The sequence below is a fragment of the Nicotiana sylvestris genome, chromosome 12 (genome assembly GCF_000393655.2).
Source record: "Nicotiana sylvestris chromosome 12, ASM39365v2, whole genome shotgun sequence".
In the NCBI taxonomy this organism is placed as follows: Eukaryota; Viridiplantae; Streptophyta; class Magnoliopsida; order Solanales; family Solanaceae; genus Nicotiana; species Nicotiana sylvestris.
This window is the reverse complement of record NC_091068.1, coordinates 113,560,522-113,577,705: the sequence shown is the minus strand read 5'-3', so window position 1 is coordinate 113,577,705 and position 17,184 is coordinate 113,560,522. Positions and strand designations below refer to the sequence as shown.

The 17,184-nt window shown below is 37.2% G+C and overlaps 1 long non-coding RNA gene across 1 annotated transcript; it reads right to left on the bottom strand.

Moving 5' to 3' along the window:
• Nucleotides 1-15,663: 15,663 nt before the first annotated feature.
• LOC138884152 (uncharacterized) lies at nt 15,664-16,323 on the bottom strand. Its single transcript, XR_011404311.1, has 2 exons — nt 16,238-16,323; nt 15,664-16,149 (listed from the first exon to the last, which is right to left on the bottom strand). It is a non-coding gene; the product is annotated as an uncharacterized lncRNA (long non-coding RNA).
• Between the last annotated feature and the right edge of the window lie 861 nt (nt 16,324-17,184).

Genomic DNA, 17,184 nt, shown 5'->3' with positions numbered 1-17,184 from the left:
ACCATCAGCTGAGGATTAGGGCATTCGATGTCCCTAAGATGGCCTTCCGCACTCGGTACGGGCATTACGAGTTCTTAGTGATGTCATTTGGGTTGACAAATGCCCCAATAACTTTTATGGATTTTATGAACCGAGTGTTCAGGCCTTATTTGGACTCGTTCGTGATAGTCTTCATTGATGATATTTTGATATATTCCCACATCCAGGAGGAGCACGAGCAGCATCTCAGAGTGGTTCTTCAAACTTTGAGGGATAGTCAGTTATATGCTAAGTTCTCGAAGTGTGAGTTCTGGTTGAGTTCAGTTGCATTTCTGGGTCATGTTATATCAACAAAGGGTATTCAGGTTGATCCGAAGAAGATTGAGGCAGTCAAGAACTGGCCCAGACCAGCATCAGCTACAGAGATTCAGAGTTTCTTGGGGTTGGCAGGCTACTATCGTCGGTTCGTAGAAGGGTTTTCATCCATTGTAGCTCCGATGACCAGGTTGACCCAGAAGGGTGCCCAGTTCAGATGGTCGGATGAGTGTGAAGCGAGCTTTAAAAAGCTCAAGACAGCTCTGACTACGGCACCGGTGTTGGTTTTGCCCACAGGTTTAGGGCCTTATATAGTCTATTGTGATGCATCTCGTATTGGACTTGGTGCAGTGTTGACACAGGATGGCAAGGTCATTGCTTTTGCTTCGCGGCAGTTGAAGATTCATGAGAAGAACTACCCGGTTCATGATTTAGAGTTGGCAGCCATTGTTCACACATTGAAAATTTGGAGACATTATCTGTATGGCGTGGCATGTGAGGTGTTCACGGATCACAAGAGTCTTCAGTATTTGTTCAAGCAAAAGGAGTTGCATTTGAGATATAGGAGGTGGTTGGAGTTGTTAAAAGATTATGATATCACTATCTTATATCATCCGGGAAAGGCTAATGTAGTGGCCGATGTGTTAAGTAGGAAGTCAGCCAGTATGGGCAGTCTTGCTTATATTTTGGTCAGTGAGAGACCGCTTGCTTTGAATGTTCAGGCTTTGGCCAATCAGTTCGTGAGGTTGGATGTCTCTGAGCCCAGTCGTGTGCTAGCTTGTACAGTCGCTCGTTCTTCGTTATTGGAGCGTATTCGTGATCGGCAGTATGATGAACCCCATTTGTGTGTCCTTAGAGACACGGTGCAGTGCAGAGGTGCTAAGCAGGTTACCTTAGATGATGATGGAGTTTTGAGATTGCAGGGTCGAGTTTGTGTGCCTAATGTGGATGGACTCCGAGAGTTGATCTTAGAGGAGGCCCATAGTTTCCGGTACTCTATTCATACGGGCGCTGCAAAGATGTATCAGGATTTGCGGCAGCATTATTGGTGGTGTAGAATGAAAAAGGACATCGTTGCATATGTGGCTCGATGTTTGAATTATCAGCAGGTTAAGTATGAACATCAAAGGCCTGATGGTTTATTTTAGAGGATTGAGCTTCCCGAGTGGAAGTGGAAGTGGGTTACTATGGATTTCATTGTTGGACTCCCGCGGGCTCGGAAAAAGTTCGACGCGGTATGGGTCATTGTTGATAGGCTGACCATGTCAGCGTATTTCATTCCTGTGGCAGTCTCTTATTCATCCGAGAGGTTAGCTGAGATCTATATCCGGGAGATTGTTCGTCTTCATGGTGTGCCTGTGTCTATCATTTCGGATCGAGGTACGCAATTTACCTCACGTTTCTGGAGAGCAGTTCAGCGAGAGTTGGGCACTCAGGTTGAGTTGAGTACAACATTTCATCCTTAGACGGACGGGCAGTTCGAGCGGACTATTCAGATTTTGAAGGATATGCTCCGAGTCTGTGTCATCGACTTTGGAGGCTCGTGGGATCAGTTGTTGCCTTTAGCAGAGTTTGCCTCCAACAACAGCTACCAGTCGAGTATTTCGATGGCTCCTTATGAGGCTTTATATGGTAGGCGGTGTCGGTCTCCGGTTGGATGGTTTGAGTCGGGAGAGGCTCGGTTGTTGGGTACGGATTTGGTTCTGGAGGCCTTGGACAAGGTTAGGATTGTTTAGGATAGGCTTCGTACGGCTCAGTCCCGACAAAAGAGTTATGCAGACCGCAAGGTTCGAGATGTGGCTTTTATGGTCGGTGAGCGGGTATTGCTCCGAGTGTCGCCTATGAAGGGCGTGATGAGATTTGGGAAGAAGGGCAAGCTTAGCCCTATGTTCATTGGTCCGTTTGAGATTCTTGATCGAGTGGGAGATGTGGCTTATAGACTTGCATTGCCGCCGAGCTTATCAGCCGTGCATCCAGTATTTCATGTGTCCATGCTTCGGAAGTATCACGGCGATCCATCCCACGTGTTAGATTTCAGCAATGTTCAGTTGGACAAGGACTTGTCTTATGAGGAAGAGCCGATAGCTATTCTAGACAGGCATGATCGTCAGTTGAGGTAGAAGAGTTTTCCTTCTGTTCATGTTCAGTGGAGAGGTCAGCCTCCTGAGGCATCGACCTGGGAGTCCGATATGCGGAGCCGGTATCTCCATCTTTTTCCCGATTCAGGTACTTCCTTCTTCTGTCCGTTCGAGGGCGAACGGTTGTTTGGGTCATCACTTGCTTTAAATTAATTTTGTATTTCTGAGGCCTTAAAAACCGCATCTAGAGTCACCTCGATTTGCGTGTGCAGTCCGTACGCGTAACCGGAAAGCTTAAATATGAAAATCTGTGAAAAATAATAACAATTTGGTTATAAAATGAGTTAATTTGACTGTGGTCAACGTTCTGGATAAACGGACCCGCACCCGTGATTTGATGGTCCCATAGAGTCCGTAGGAAAATATGGAACTTGGGTGTATGACCGGAATCGAATTCCGAGGTCCCAAGCCCGAGAAATGAATTTTTAAAGAAAATTGTTTAAGGAAAATTGAAATAAAATTTGCTTAGAACATGATGGTATCGGGCCTGTATTTTGGTTCCGGTGTCCGATACAGGTCTTATATATGATTTAAGACGTTTCTGTGGAATTTGGTGAAAAATGGATGTCATTTGATGTGATTCGGACTTAAATTGCAAAAATTGAAGTTTAAAGAAGTTTTAAGAAAATTTCATTGATCTTGAGATTTAATTTGATGTTCATGATGTTATTTTGATGATTTGATTACACGAATAAATCCGTAGGATGTTTTTGAAGTTTTGTGTACACTTGGTTTGGAGTTTCAAGAGCTCGGGCGAGTTTCGGGTAAGTTCCGGGACGTCTTAGGCTTAAAAATAGAGTTGTTGCAGGCTCAGAGAGGTGGGAGGCCTCTGAACAGGCCAGTGCGGTCCGCACGATATGGACTGCTGCCGCAGAGGAGCTAGTGCGGCCGCACTAGTTTTGGTGCGGTCCGCGGTGAAGAACACTTCACTAGTCCGACTTCGGAAGCCTATATCTTTTGATCCATAAAGAATTTTGAGATGAATCAAAAATGAAAGTTGTAGCTATTCGTGTCTAGTTTCCAGAAAGGTAAAGAAATCACAATTTGGACATTTTTAGAGAAAGTTATAACCAAAATACTAAGACCTATCACTGTAGAACACAAGTAGTGTTGTGCGGCCGCAGTTGATTTTGTGCGGTCCGCACAGGGCATCTGAGGGCAGTATATTTAGACGGAATTTTCAGTTATTTTTCATTTTTCAAAACCCCAAAAGCATAAGAGGCGATTTTTTAAACAGCCTTTCTTCTCCAAATTAATTGTAAGTCGTTTTTAACTAGTTTTCTTCAATCATTAACATCTTTTAACATGATTTCAACTTCAAATCAATGATTTTCATGGGGGAAATTGGGTGTTTTGGGAAGAACCTATGTTTTTCAAAAATTGGGGATTTGGACCTCGATTTGAGGTCCGATTTCGAAACAAATTATATATTTGAGTTCGTGGGGGAATGGGTAATCGTGTTTTGGTTCAAACCTCGGGTTTTGACCGCGTGGGCCCGGGGGCAATTTTGACTTTTTGGGTAAAACTTTGGAAAACTCATTTCATGCATTCAAATTGATTAATTTAGCGTTTATTGATTAAGTAACTTATGGATAGATACGAGCGAATTGGCGGTGAAATCAAGGGGTAAAGCTATAATTGAAACTTGAGTTTTGTTCGAGGCATTGGAGTAAGTGTTCGCTCTAACCTTAGCTTGAGGGATTAGGAGTTGCGTCCTATTTGCTAATTGCTTCTTGTTGAGTACGACATATAGGCATGGTGACGAGTATCTATATATTGGTGTCGAGCATGACCGTGAGTCCTAAATTGATACTTGTTGTATTCTTAAATGATACTACGAATGCTATAGTGGGTGAATTATTGATAATGGGTAAAGACTTAAGTTTATTTTCGTGGAAGATACTTATGATTGAGAAATTGTGATAATTGAGATGAGTAGGAGTTGAGTTAAGATTGGTTATAGCTGATTCTCCCTTGCCGGGACGTATATACTCGTACTGTTGAATTCCTTTGTCGGGATAGTGTAGTTTATTGTTGACCCCTTGCCGGGACTATTATTATGATCACTATTGACTGTATATTTGGGACGGGTTGCACGTCGCAACACTTTTATTATATATGGATCGGGTTGCGCACCACAACATTATTATATATATTTATAGATCGGGTTGCACGCCGCAACAGATATTATATTGGATCGGGTTGCACGCCGCAACAGTTATATATCGGATTGCACGCCGCAACAATATTAAATGATAAGGGATCGGGTTGCACGCCGCAACAGTATTGTTATTGTATTGTTGTAGATATTGAATTGTCCTTTCATATCTTATTAAGTTGTTGTTGGATTTGATATGTTCCCTGAAGCATGTACCCCCTCCCATTTAAACTGCTTATTCCTGTTTAATTTCCGCCATATGTTATATAACTGCACAGCTTTATCTGGAGTCCGGTCCTAGCCTCGTCACTTCCTCGCCGGGGTTAGGCGAGACACTTACCAGCACATGGGGTCGGTTGTGCTGATGCTACACTCTACACTCTGTGCAGATACCGGAGCAACACTTGGTCAGCAGCAGTAGGGGAGCCAGCCTTCAGTCCACTAAGACTCCGAGGTAGCCCTGCAGGCGTCCGCATGCCCGACGTCTCCTCTATATTTTATTATGTTCTGTTATCATTTGTATCTGAGACAGACAACGATCTTTCTTTCAGACATCTGTATGTAGTAATCATAGTTAGTCCGTGAATGTTGTGATACCAGTTTCTGGGTAGAGGCATATGTTGATTTCCGTATTATTTTGATTTATTTTGTCTAAGTCTTCCGCTTAATCTCATATTCCGATGTTATTTAAATGTTTATCACTTATTAATATAAGTTGTAAAAAGGATTAAAACAAAAGAGTTAAAGTTTCCTAATTTTGTGGCTTGCTTAGCTTCTACGAGTAGGCACCATCACGACTCCCGAGGGTAGGAAAAATCCGGATCGTGACATTATTTTTCCAATTTGACTATTTTGAATTATGGATAACCTTCATATGTATTCATACCGCTTAATACATGGGATTTTATTTATACAATTTCAAGTATTAGACTATTTACAAGCCATCAAAATTCACAGCATGTTCTAACTTCAAATAATCTGTGAATTTTTGTTACTCAACTAATCATGCAAGAAATAGATATACAATAATTTAATAAATAAATAAATTTTAAAAAGGATCACTTTTTTGGACAAATATTTACAATATTTGACACTAACTATACCTACAATGCACCTACAACGAGACAACATAAACAATATATTCAAATTTGAACATTTCAGAAAAATAAAAATCAATCAAAAAATAAATAGAAAAAGTGCACCGGCATGAGAATTTGTATTGAGTTTAACATATCATGCAACATAAAAGAAAAGTAGGAAGCATACCTCGAAAAGTTGCTTGATATATGTGGTTGGAGCCTGGAGGGGAGCATCTTTATATAAAGTAATAAATAATGGTACTTAAATATAATTCAAAACTGATAACTCTTTTTTTTTAACCTAAAGTCTTAAGTGGTATAATCTTTTATCCCTAAAAAACGAATTGTATGGCAATGCAAAAAATAAAAAATAATAATTGTGTTACCTAATTTAAATAATAAAAGAATAATCATTTTACAGTTAACACAAAACGTATGTGGAATACATTAAAAAGGGAATAATATATGTATTGCCCTTAAGATTAGGGCTCCTGAGTGAATTTAGTCTAGCATTGCTTCAAACTCTTTTTTTTTCTTTTTCTATAGCAATAATACATTAATTAATTATAGAAGAGAAGAGAAAAACGATTTTATAAGGTAAATCTTAATTGATTTTAAAGTTCTAACTTTCTACATATCTCAAATAAGGAAAGACCTGACAAGTAAATTTTTAATTGATTTTAAAATTCTAAATATTAGGAACTAATTAAATGACTATTTTATCCAGTGTGAACTCTATTTTAAAAGGGCAAAAAAGACGAACGACATTTCACTAAGGGTCTTTGTACTTTTAATATAAATATAGATATAGATAGATATAGATATACATTATCTCTAAAATAAATACTTCCTCCGTCTTAATTTATGTGAAGGTATTCAAATTTTGAGAGTCAAACGTGTGTGTTTTTACCTAATTTTTTACCTTTGATGTATTAATTATTATGATTTATATTTTAACGTAATTATTTTATTTTTTAAATAAAAGTTTTATATTCAAATATCCTACCAAAATTTAGAAATTGTTATAAATATATTATATTATGGATGTTCATTTAGTACTCCGTTGTAAATAAGCTTCCTGAAGAAGCTTATCCATATGGGACTCCACCGTAAATATGTTATCTATTTAGTACTATATTGGAAATAAGCTTCCTGAAGAAGCTTATCACTTCGGTACCCGATTATGGATAAACATTACCCCCAGTAGAAGTTTATCCATATCGGGTATAATAAGTTTATCTTTTCAGTACCCAGTTATGGATAAACATTACCCCCGGTAGAAGATTATCCATATCTGGTACAGTAGCAGCTTACACAGCAGCTTGTAGCAGCTTACACAACAGCTTGTAGCAGCTTACACAGCAGCTTGTAGCAGCTTACACTGCAGCTTGTAGTAGCAGCTTACACAACAGCTTGTAATAGCAGCTTCCTTTCTTCTATAAATAGAAGAGATTTCAGTTCATTATGTACATCAGTTTGAGTTCGAATAATATATCAGTTTCTCTATATACTTGTCTTTACTTTACAGTCTTTGTTTTATAACACGTTATCAGCACGAAGCTCTACCATCTCGAGCAAATATTTTAAAAGTATCTGAGGTAAGAACTTTCTTTTCCTAAATAATGTCAAATTTTTCTAAACTTGAATTTGTAGCCCTGGATATATCGGGCAAAAGCTACATGTCTTGGGTGCTTGATGCTGAAATTCATCTTGATGCGATGGGTCTGGCAGACACCATCAAGGATAAAAATCAGGCATCAAACCAAGACCGTGCCAAAGCAATGATATTCCTACGCCATCACCTTGATGAGGGCCTGAAAATGGAATATCTCACTATTAAAGATCCAGTCATACTGTGGAATAATTTGAAAGATAGATATGACCACCTGAAGATGGTCGTTCTTCCACAGGCACGTTATGATTGGACTCATCTAAGGCTACAAGATTTTAAATCTATCAGTGAGTATAATTCTGCTATGTTCAGAATTATTTCCCAATTAAAATTATGTGGTGATAATATTACTGATCATGATATGTTGGAGAAAACTTTCACCACTTTTCATGCCTCGAATATGCTCCTGCAGCAGCAATATCGAGAGATGGGATTTAAAAAGTATTCTGAACTTATCTCACATCTTCTTATAGCAGAGCAACATAATGGGCTATTAATGAAAAATCATGAAAGTCGACCTATTGGTTCTTGTCCATTCCCTGAAGTGAATGAGACGAACTTCCACCAAGCTAAACGTGGAAGAGGTCGTGGCCCCAGTCATGGTCGGGGAAGAAACCCCAATCATGGTAATAATAATGCACCAAAGAAGCCTCCTCACCACCAGCAGTGGAAAAGGAAGGAACAAAAGCATGAAGCGGTGCAAGCGCCAAATGTAGAAAATGCATGCTATAGATGTGGAGGAAAAGGGCACTGGTCACGTACTTGTCGTACGCCAAAGCACCTGGTTGAGCTTTATCAAGTCTCCCTGAAGAAGACAGAGAAAAATGCTGAAGCAAATTTTATTTCTGAAGATAATTTAGACTTCATGCATTTGGATGTAGCTGATTACTTTGCACTCCCAGAAGGAGAAACAAGTCATGTAATCGGTGGTGAATCTGTAGAAATGTAAATATTTTAATTTTTGTTATTTGTAATAGATAGTATGGTTATGTAATTGTTGTACATAAAGAAAAATTATGATTTGATAATGATGTTTACTATAATATATCTTATTTATGTCATTTTAAAGAATATGGATAATATTATTAGATCAACTTAAACTCTAGCAGAGTTTGCAAGAAATATACAACCACCAGGAAGTAGTTATATTTCATATATCTCATTGTAATTATATTTTGTTAACCACCAGAAGTGGTATATGTCTATGATCACCAGAAGTGATAATTTAGGCTTTCTATAGTTACAATTGAAGATAAGCTACATAAATATTCTCTATATTAAATGCACGCCTCGATTTGCTCCTGAAGTAGTAAATATTTTAAAAGAGGTTGAGGCATCACAATTTGATGTGATTAATGCGCATTCAGATAATTATGTTCGATTTCCTGAAGGATGAGAACTTTTGATAACATTAATCCATTCCCTGAAGTGAATGTGACAATACTAATAAGTCGGGTAAATATGAACGCGCTCTTGATGTGAATACATTACAATTCACCTCCAGAAGAGTTAATATAATTGAGAGAATATATACTCAATATTTCGTATTTTAAATTTGCTCCTGAAGAAGTAACACAGTTGAAATTGCCTCCTGAAGTGGAAAAATATTATGAAGAAGAGTTTTCGTGTGCTTAAACAATTGTTTTACATTGTTTATTTGATTGTGATTTTCTCTCATGACACCAGCAGTGTCTGAGCAATATTTGATAGTACAAAATGTATCAATAACTCCTGAAGAGCTAAATGTTTGCCTAAAGAATACATGACACCAGTAGTGCCAGATAAATATTAGATTGTGGATAATAAATTAAGGCTCTCGAAGAGCTTATATACAAATATGTCATTCATATTATATGATTATGGTCAAAACATATGTTGTAGTAAACCTGAAGTTTACTAATACAAATGGCTATCATATTGAGACTACAAATGATTGGAAGATTGATAATCTTCATGTTTCCACAATCATAGGGGGTAAAATAATATGTATGTGAGAAGTTACCCACCTTATTCTTTAATTTGTACTATATCATGTATCACAGTAAACCAGAAGTTTACTAAAGCAAAAGTTTATGCCATAGTAAACCAGAAGTTTACTAAGAGATAGCACATGACATGATAAACTTGAAGTTTTCATTTGCCATTTTTAAATGAGCTATTTGAGAATTCAGATAAGCATATACTAAAGAACTAGAAGATTCTTCAGGAATTCTCATGTGTTGCTTGTTCTCATAATGAATTGATTATACCAGCTAAAGTTGGGACTAAGACCCCTGATTCTGAAATATATAAAAGGTGAATATGGGCCCGTTCACCTATCATGTGAACCACTTATAGGTGCATATATGAGATGGTTACATGTGTAATTATTGTCAACCTGCAGTTTGGCATTTGGAATTGCTTTTCTCGATTAAGAGCATAATTTTCAGATTATGAAATCAAGACAGTTCATCTTGATAATGCTGGTTTATATCCAAGCTGGTTTAGCATTGAATACCTCCTATTAATGTCTAAACCATTGCTTATGAGAACAAAGCTTCATGTGTTGGTCTAAGATTTTCTAAATTGCATATAGCAGCACTTGTATGCATCAGATCAACAATATATGATAAGTCCTCCCTTCACAATTGGTTTAGGATCAGAAACCAAATATTTTTACTATCTTTTGTTGCGTGGTATATGATTAATTTCTCTACCATAATACACAAAGATATGTTTCCCAAAGATGATTGGGGATATATGTTAGTTTTTCTAACATTTGGGGGATGGAATAAACAGTTGAAAAATATGCTATATGAATCGAATTATCATGATCCTCACTTAGAAGATAATTCAAGTCGAATGCCAGAAGCATTTGCTGATCCAAAATTAAATATCATATTTCAGCTGCAAATGCTCCTATTAAAATTAAAGTCCCTGAAGGATAGAGTTTACTGTACGCATGAAGCGTGGTAGACCAATCGGTTCCAAAGGTAACAATCCTTGAAAAATAGTAGGAGCTAATGATCAAAATGATCATAATGAGGAGGAAATATGCTCTAGAAGAGCCCACGACATAACATTTCATGAAACTCCCGGAAAAGTTCAGGTACCTGAAAATAAAGAAAGTGATGAGATCTCCACAAGTTATGTCACTTCGGAACTGACACAAAATGATCGTCGACGATACATTTAATACAATATAGTGCACAATATTGTAAACGATTGTGAGGATCGGACTAGCAGTCCAGACACTTGAAGATGTCGTACCATTTAGATACAAGTCTTAACCTATATGACTTATTTGGCTAAATCTATATGAAGATCCTTGAAGGATTGAAAATGCCCGAAGCATATAATTCAAAGTCTTGAGAAATGTACTCGATCAAATTATAAAGATCTTTGTACGGTTTAAAGCAATCTGGGCGCATGTAGTATAATCGCCTTAGTGAATATTTGCTGAAAGAATGTTACATAAATGATGTTATTTGTCCATGTATTTTTATAAAGAAAATGGCATCAGAATTTGTTATACTTGTTGTTTATGTTGATGACATAAATCTTGTTGGAACTCCAGAAGAGCTCCAAAAGGCAATTGAATATCTTAAGAAAGAATTTGAGATGAAAGATCTTGGAAAGACAAAACTTTGTCTTGGTCTGCAAATTGAACATTTAGCAGACGAGATCTTTATCCATCAATCTGCCTATACAGAAAGGGTCTTAAAACGCTTTTACATGGACAAAGCGCACCCATTGAGTACACCAATGGTTGTTCGATCACTTGAAGTGAATAAGGATTTGTTCCGACCTCCAGAAGAGGACGAGGAACTCCTTGGTCCCGAAGTACCCTATCTCAGTGCAATTGGTGCACTAATGTATCTTGCTAATGCTACAAGGCCTGACATAGCATTTTCTGTTAATTTACTAGCAAGATATAGTTCTTCTCCTACACGGAGACATTGGAACGGGATTAAGCATATATTGCGATATTTAAAGGGAACTCTTGATATGGGTTTGTTTTATGCTAACAAAGATAGTGCAGACCTTGTTGGTTATGCAGATGCAGGTTATTTATCTGATCCCCATAAAGCTCGATCTCAAACCGGCTACGTATTTACATATGGAGGTACTATCATATCATGGCGCTCCACAAAGCAATCTATTGTTGCTACTTCTTCAAATCACGCTGAGATAATAGCTATTCATGAAGCAAGTAGGGAATGCGTATGGTTGAGATCAATAATTCATTTTATTCGAGAAAAATGTGGTTTGGAATGTGAGAAAAGACCCACAATTTTATACGAAGACAATGCTGCATGCATAGCCCAATTGAAGGGAGGATTTATAAAAGGAGATAGAACGAAGCACATTTCACCAAAATTATTCTACACACACGATCTTCAGAAAAGTGGTGACATTGATGTGCAACAAATCCGTTCAAGTGATAATCCAGCAGATTTATTCACTAAATCTTTGCCAACTTCAACTTTTGAGAAGATGGTATACAAGATTGGAATGCGGAGACTCAAATATTTGAAACAAGGTTTTCATCAGGGGGAGTAAAATACGCGATGCACTCTTTTTCCCTTACTAAGGTTTTTTCCCATGGGGTTTTCCTTATAAGGTTTTTAATGAGGCACCTAACAATGCGTATTACTAAATATGTGTACTCTTTTTCCTTCACTAGAATTTTTTTTCCCACGTGGTTTTTCCTAGTGAGGTTTTAATGAGACACATTATCTTTTAATGAACATCCAAGGGGGAGTGTTATAAATATATTATATTATGAATGTTCATTTAGTACTCCGTTGTAAATAAGCTTCCTGAAGAAGTTTATCCATATGGGACTCCACTGTAAATATGTTATCTATTTAGTACTATATTGGAAATAAGCTTCCTGAAGAAGCTTATCACTTCGGTACCCGATTATGGATAAACATTACCCCCAGTAGAAGTTTATCCATATCGGGTATAATAAGCTTATCTTTTCAGTACCCAGTTATGGATAAACATTACCCCCGGTAGAAGATTATCCATATCTGATACAGTAGCAGCTTACACAGCAGCTTGTAGCAGCTTACACAACAGCTTGTAGCAGCTTACACAGCAGCTTGTAGTAGCAGCTTACACAACAGCTTGTAGCAGCTTACACTGCAGCTTGTAGTAGCAGCTTACACAGCATCTTGTAATAGCAGCTTACAGAGCAGCTTCCTTTCTTCTATAAATAGAAGAGATTTCAGTTTATTATGTACATCAGTTTGAATTCGAATAATATATCAATTTCTCTATATACTTGTCTTTACTTTACGGTAAAGACACCAAAATTTGAATCTTGAAAAGAAAAAGTATCCTATATATAGGGATACAGGAGTACTAAAAACACCAAAATTTAAGGCCGCGCTATTTCCCGCGAGAAAAATCTCGCATATTATTTCAACTACTAGGGTTTCAAGGCAAAGAATTTTCATTTTCCCCTGACTTTAACACTTCTAGACTCTTCATATCACAATTCACAAGGCGGAAACTCATCAGCTTCGAAACCTAACCGGTAAGTGGCTCTTGTTTCTACTTTATATCTATTCCTTTTGTGATTTCGGCATACGACTTTTTTTCTTCTTGCATCATACGAGTTTTCCTCTACGAACTATCTTAAGTTGCTAATATCGTCGACTAATCTTCAGTTTTCAGTTCTGCGATTGAATATACCTCTATCTGTGAGTTGAATTTCGGAGTAGTGTTGTTCAGTGAATGTAGTTTCGATCTGTTTTTTCCTTTCTATTTTGCTGCTTTTGAGGAAATTAGGATTTGGGATGATTAACTATGAAATGTGTTTTATAGCTCGATTGGCTTTTTAGTTAGTGGGAAAACTGTTGAAAATTGTTAAAAGAAGCAAAGAAAAATTTATTTACTTTAGCTCTTTATTGCTCACCGAAAGATAAGAAGAATTGAGCAAGTTCTGTTAAAGGCAGTGGCGGAGTCAGGATCTCCACGAAGGGGGTTAATTTTTTTTTTTTTGTAGCTAGTGGGAATTGAACCTACGACCTTATGAAGATTTTGAGTCCCCTTGACTACTAAACTATATTTTTGGGTTGTGTTAAGGGGGTTCAAAACTTAGTATATAGGGATAAAAAACAGATTTTGCTTTATATATACAGTGTAATTTTTCGGCGAAGGAGGTTCGGGTGAACCCCTTCCGCCCCCCTAAATCTGCCCTTGGTTAAAGGTTGTTATAATTTGTAATCTGACAGGGACATCTTGTCTTATTTGTTAAAATAATATTTACCATAAAGCCGAAGAAGGACTCGTCGTGAGGGGGGCGGGGGAGTGGGCTCTTGGGTGTTGCTTGCCTGGTAGTTGGGTGGTCAGGTCTATCACCGTCTATGAGTTATCTTATGGAGTTGGGAACTTCTGGCTGGTGCTCTAGAAGATGGTAGTGATAGTACAGAGGCTAGCCCCTGGAGAAAAAAAGTGATTAACATGGACAATGAAGGAAATATAAAGGTCACGAACTCGTCTTAGGAAAGAACTAAATTAGAAATTTAAATTTTGTATAATTTCCTTTCACATTAGCATCATGGAAATTAAGTAGATAATTTTAATTTTTCTTGGCTTTGAGTGCAGTAGTAAACACGGGACAAAGTGCTGAAAGGACAGCTCATGTGCTATGTATTGTTAAAGTGCTTACCTGAGCATGAAAGAAAAAAACAAGTTGCACAGTAAAATAAGACAAAACTTATGTTGTTTGCATAATTAATAGCCTAAGTACTTGAATCGGAGTAATATTGAAGCATGAGAATCAAGATCAGATGTGTTGATAATTTTTGTCAACATTAGGTTTGTTTTTTTAAATGATTTTCAAAAACATTTCTGTGTTTTTGTCTTTTTATAAGCAAAATGAATACATGAAGTTCATGACCTAAAACTGTCTTGAAAAGAGATCTTCAGAAAGGGAGAAGGTAAATAAGGTTAAAGGTTCTGGTTCTCCTCCGCCTTCCTATTGTTTTAGTTAGTTTATTTTATTTGCCCTTCTTTTTGTTTTGATCTCCTTCATGTTTTATCCATCTTGAATATGGCTTTCCTTTTCTTTTGTCTCTTCATCTTATATACCCATCTTCCCTCTTAATTCTGGGCTTTTTTCACTTATCTTTATCTTGATTCATCTTTCCTTAACTGTTCTTTCTTTATTGAATTTTGTATTACTTTTTGGGTTGAATCTTCTTGTAGGACACTTTGGGTTTGCAAAACTTCAACTATTTTTCTCTTATCTGAACTGGTGCTTTTATATTTGCTATGCTTTCACGACCCCCGCCCCACTCCAACAAAAAAAGAACTTGGGTATTTGCATTGTTGCGTAGCAATAGTTCTACTAATTGAAGTATTGATAGCTTAGACTGAATAGTACAGTCAAATGCAATTGTTGTTTCTAAGCTGAATGAATGAATGAACATGCTACTGTGTGTAATTATGAATAGAAATGGTTGAAAACATAGTTTTAATCTGCCAAAACTTAACCTTATTCTTTCAACTCGTTTCCAATTTTCCTTGTGCCTTTTAGAGGTACGGATACATCAAATCCTGCTGTCTTTGTCAATGCTGAGCTCCTCCGCTCGTATGTGGGAAGGAAGGTTCGAGCTGTGATTCAGGTTATGCGCTCTGATGGTGGTACAGTGATTGGGAGATCTACAGATGAGCAGCAGATAGTTGTGAAAGGCAATCCCCCTGGTCCTCTTACGACATTTGTTGAGGTCATAGGTATCGCTGACAGTAACCAATCTATCCGTGCTGAAATATGGTCCAACTTTGGGGACACTCTAGGTATCACTTCAAATCATTCCATTAATAATTTTGATAATTGTTTTATCTCACAATGTCTTTAGGTGGTGGAATCTTTATGATTGCTTTCTTTGTTTGCTTTGTGTTGGTTCTGCACTTGCTTTAAAGTCATTAACTACAAATGTTCTCTAGCTTTTTACCTGCAAAAATATGCTGAAAGAAATGCCACTTAAAGTTACTTTCTTCTAGATTTTCTTTCCTAGCTAAGATTACATCCAAAATGTTCCTGTGAATTATTAGGAGTATTTTAAATCATATCTTGGTTGGAATTATTGTCAGCTCTCCTTGTATATTTAAGCGCTATTGGATTGTGCCACAGGGATCTATAAACATAACAACAATATACCCAGTAAAATCCCACTAGTGGGGTCTGGGGAGAGTAGAGTGTACGCAGACCTTACTCCTACCCCAAAAAGGGCAGAGAGGCTGTTTTCAGGAGACTCTCGGCTCGACAGGAGAGGCAATAATATCAGAAAAGAAACAAGAGAAAAGACATGTAACAACAAAAGATACCACAAAGAAAATAACTACAAAAATAAGTGAAAGGACAATAACACAAAACTATGCAAAACAACAATGTGAATACAACAAAGACCGCTAACAAACCTAAACGAAACTCTATCAGACTACCCGGTACAAGAGGGAAGAACTCTCGACTACCCCCTAGCCTATCACCCTAATGCTCGACCTCCACATGTTCCTATCAAGAGTCATGTCCTCGGAAATCTGAAGCCGCACCATGTTCTGCCTGATCACTTCGCCCCAATACTTCTTAGGCCGCCCTCTGCCTCTTCTCGTACCTTCCAAATTCTATCACAGGGATCTATAAACAAATTACTAATATATCTGGTTGTTGAGTATACACTTGTCCGTGAGCTTGGTCATCTTTAAATCCTTACGAGTGTGCGAAGGGATCTTTGCTTGGGTACCTAAGCTCTTCATCTCCTCCTTGAAGAACTATTAGACAACGCTTTTAGGAATAACTTTGTCCTTTTCCTTTTTGTCAAAAATGGAAATCAAGTCACTGATGGTTTAATTTGATTAAATTGGAAGTGCAAATGAGTAAATTTGATACAAGTCTTACCTCTTCATGGAATTCATATTGCTAAATCATGTTTGCTTGCTATAACTCGGAAATTTCAAAGGAATAAATTCTGACATGCCTCTTTTCCGTATTTGCAGATACATATAGCTATAACCGTGTTTGCTTGCTGGCAAATGGTGATTATAAACACTTGTTCATATGAGGAATCGAAATCGACATGATATAGTGGATCCTAATAAGTGATCCAACTCTACTCTTATACATGATGTCTGTGAATACTTGTTTGGAAGTATGTTGTTTAGTTTGGGATGCTTCGCTATGTTCTGGTTTATGTTTCTCCGAGTGAACTTGCTGAAATCCACAACTTCTTTTACTTGCACTACATTTTGGCTGTTGCTAGGCAATGTTTAGTTTTTTGCTGATTTGCAACTCCATGTATTGATAGTTGAGTGTTGACAATCGAGTATTCCTTTAAGAATGCTTTTTGGGGTAGGGGTGGGTTGTGGGGGGGGGGGGGTCTCAGTAAATGGCAAGTATTTTCCAAAATTATATTCTTATCTAGTAGTTGACTCTTAAGCGCTCTGTTTGCAACTTGAAGATTATAGTAGAAAAGAAATAGTTCAAAGGAAGTTGGATTCTTTATTATGTTTGGATAGTGTATTCTGGTAAAAAATCATTTCCTATTTCTTGGATTGTAATTTGGACAGAAAAAATGGAAAATAAATACTTGGGAGATATCTACGAATTCCTTTAAGGTCCCTTTGGATGTGGAATTTTATGTTATTATATCTATTCTATATACTATATTAAAAGCACGGAGACTTTTAGCAAAATGTCATTCGCCTTTTTAAACATTTACATTTACATTTCACATTTCACATTGGACAAAATTGGAATTTTAGTTTTATTCTGAATATTTAGAAGTTTTAAATCAACTACAATATTATGTATTAAATTTTTCCTTATTTGAACTATTTCTAATAATT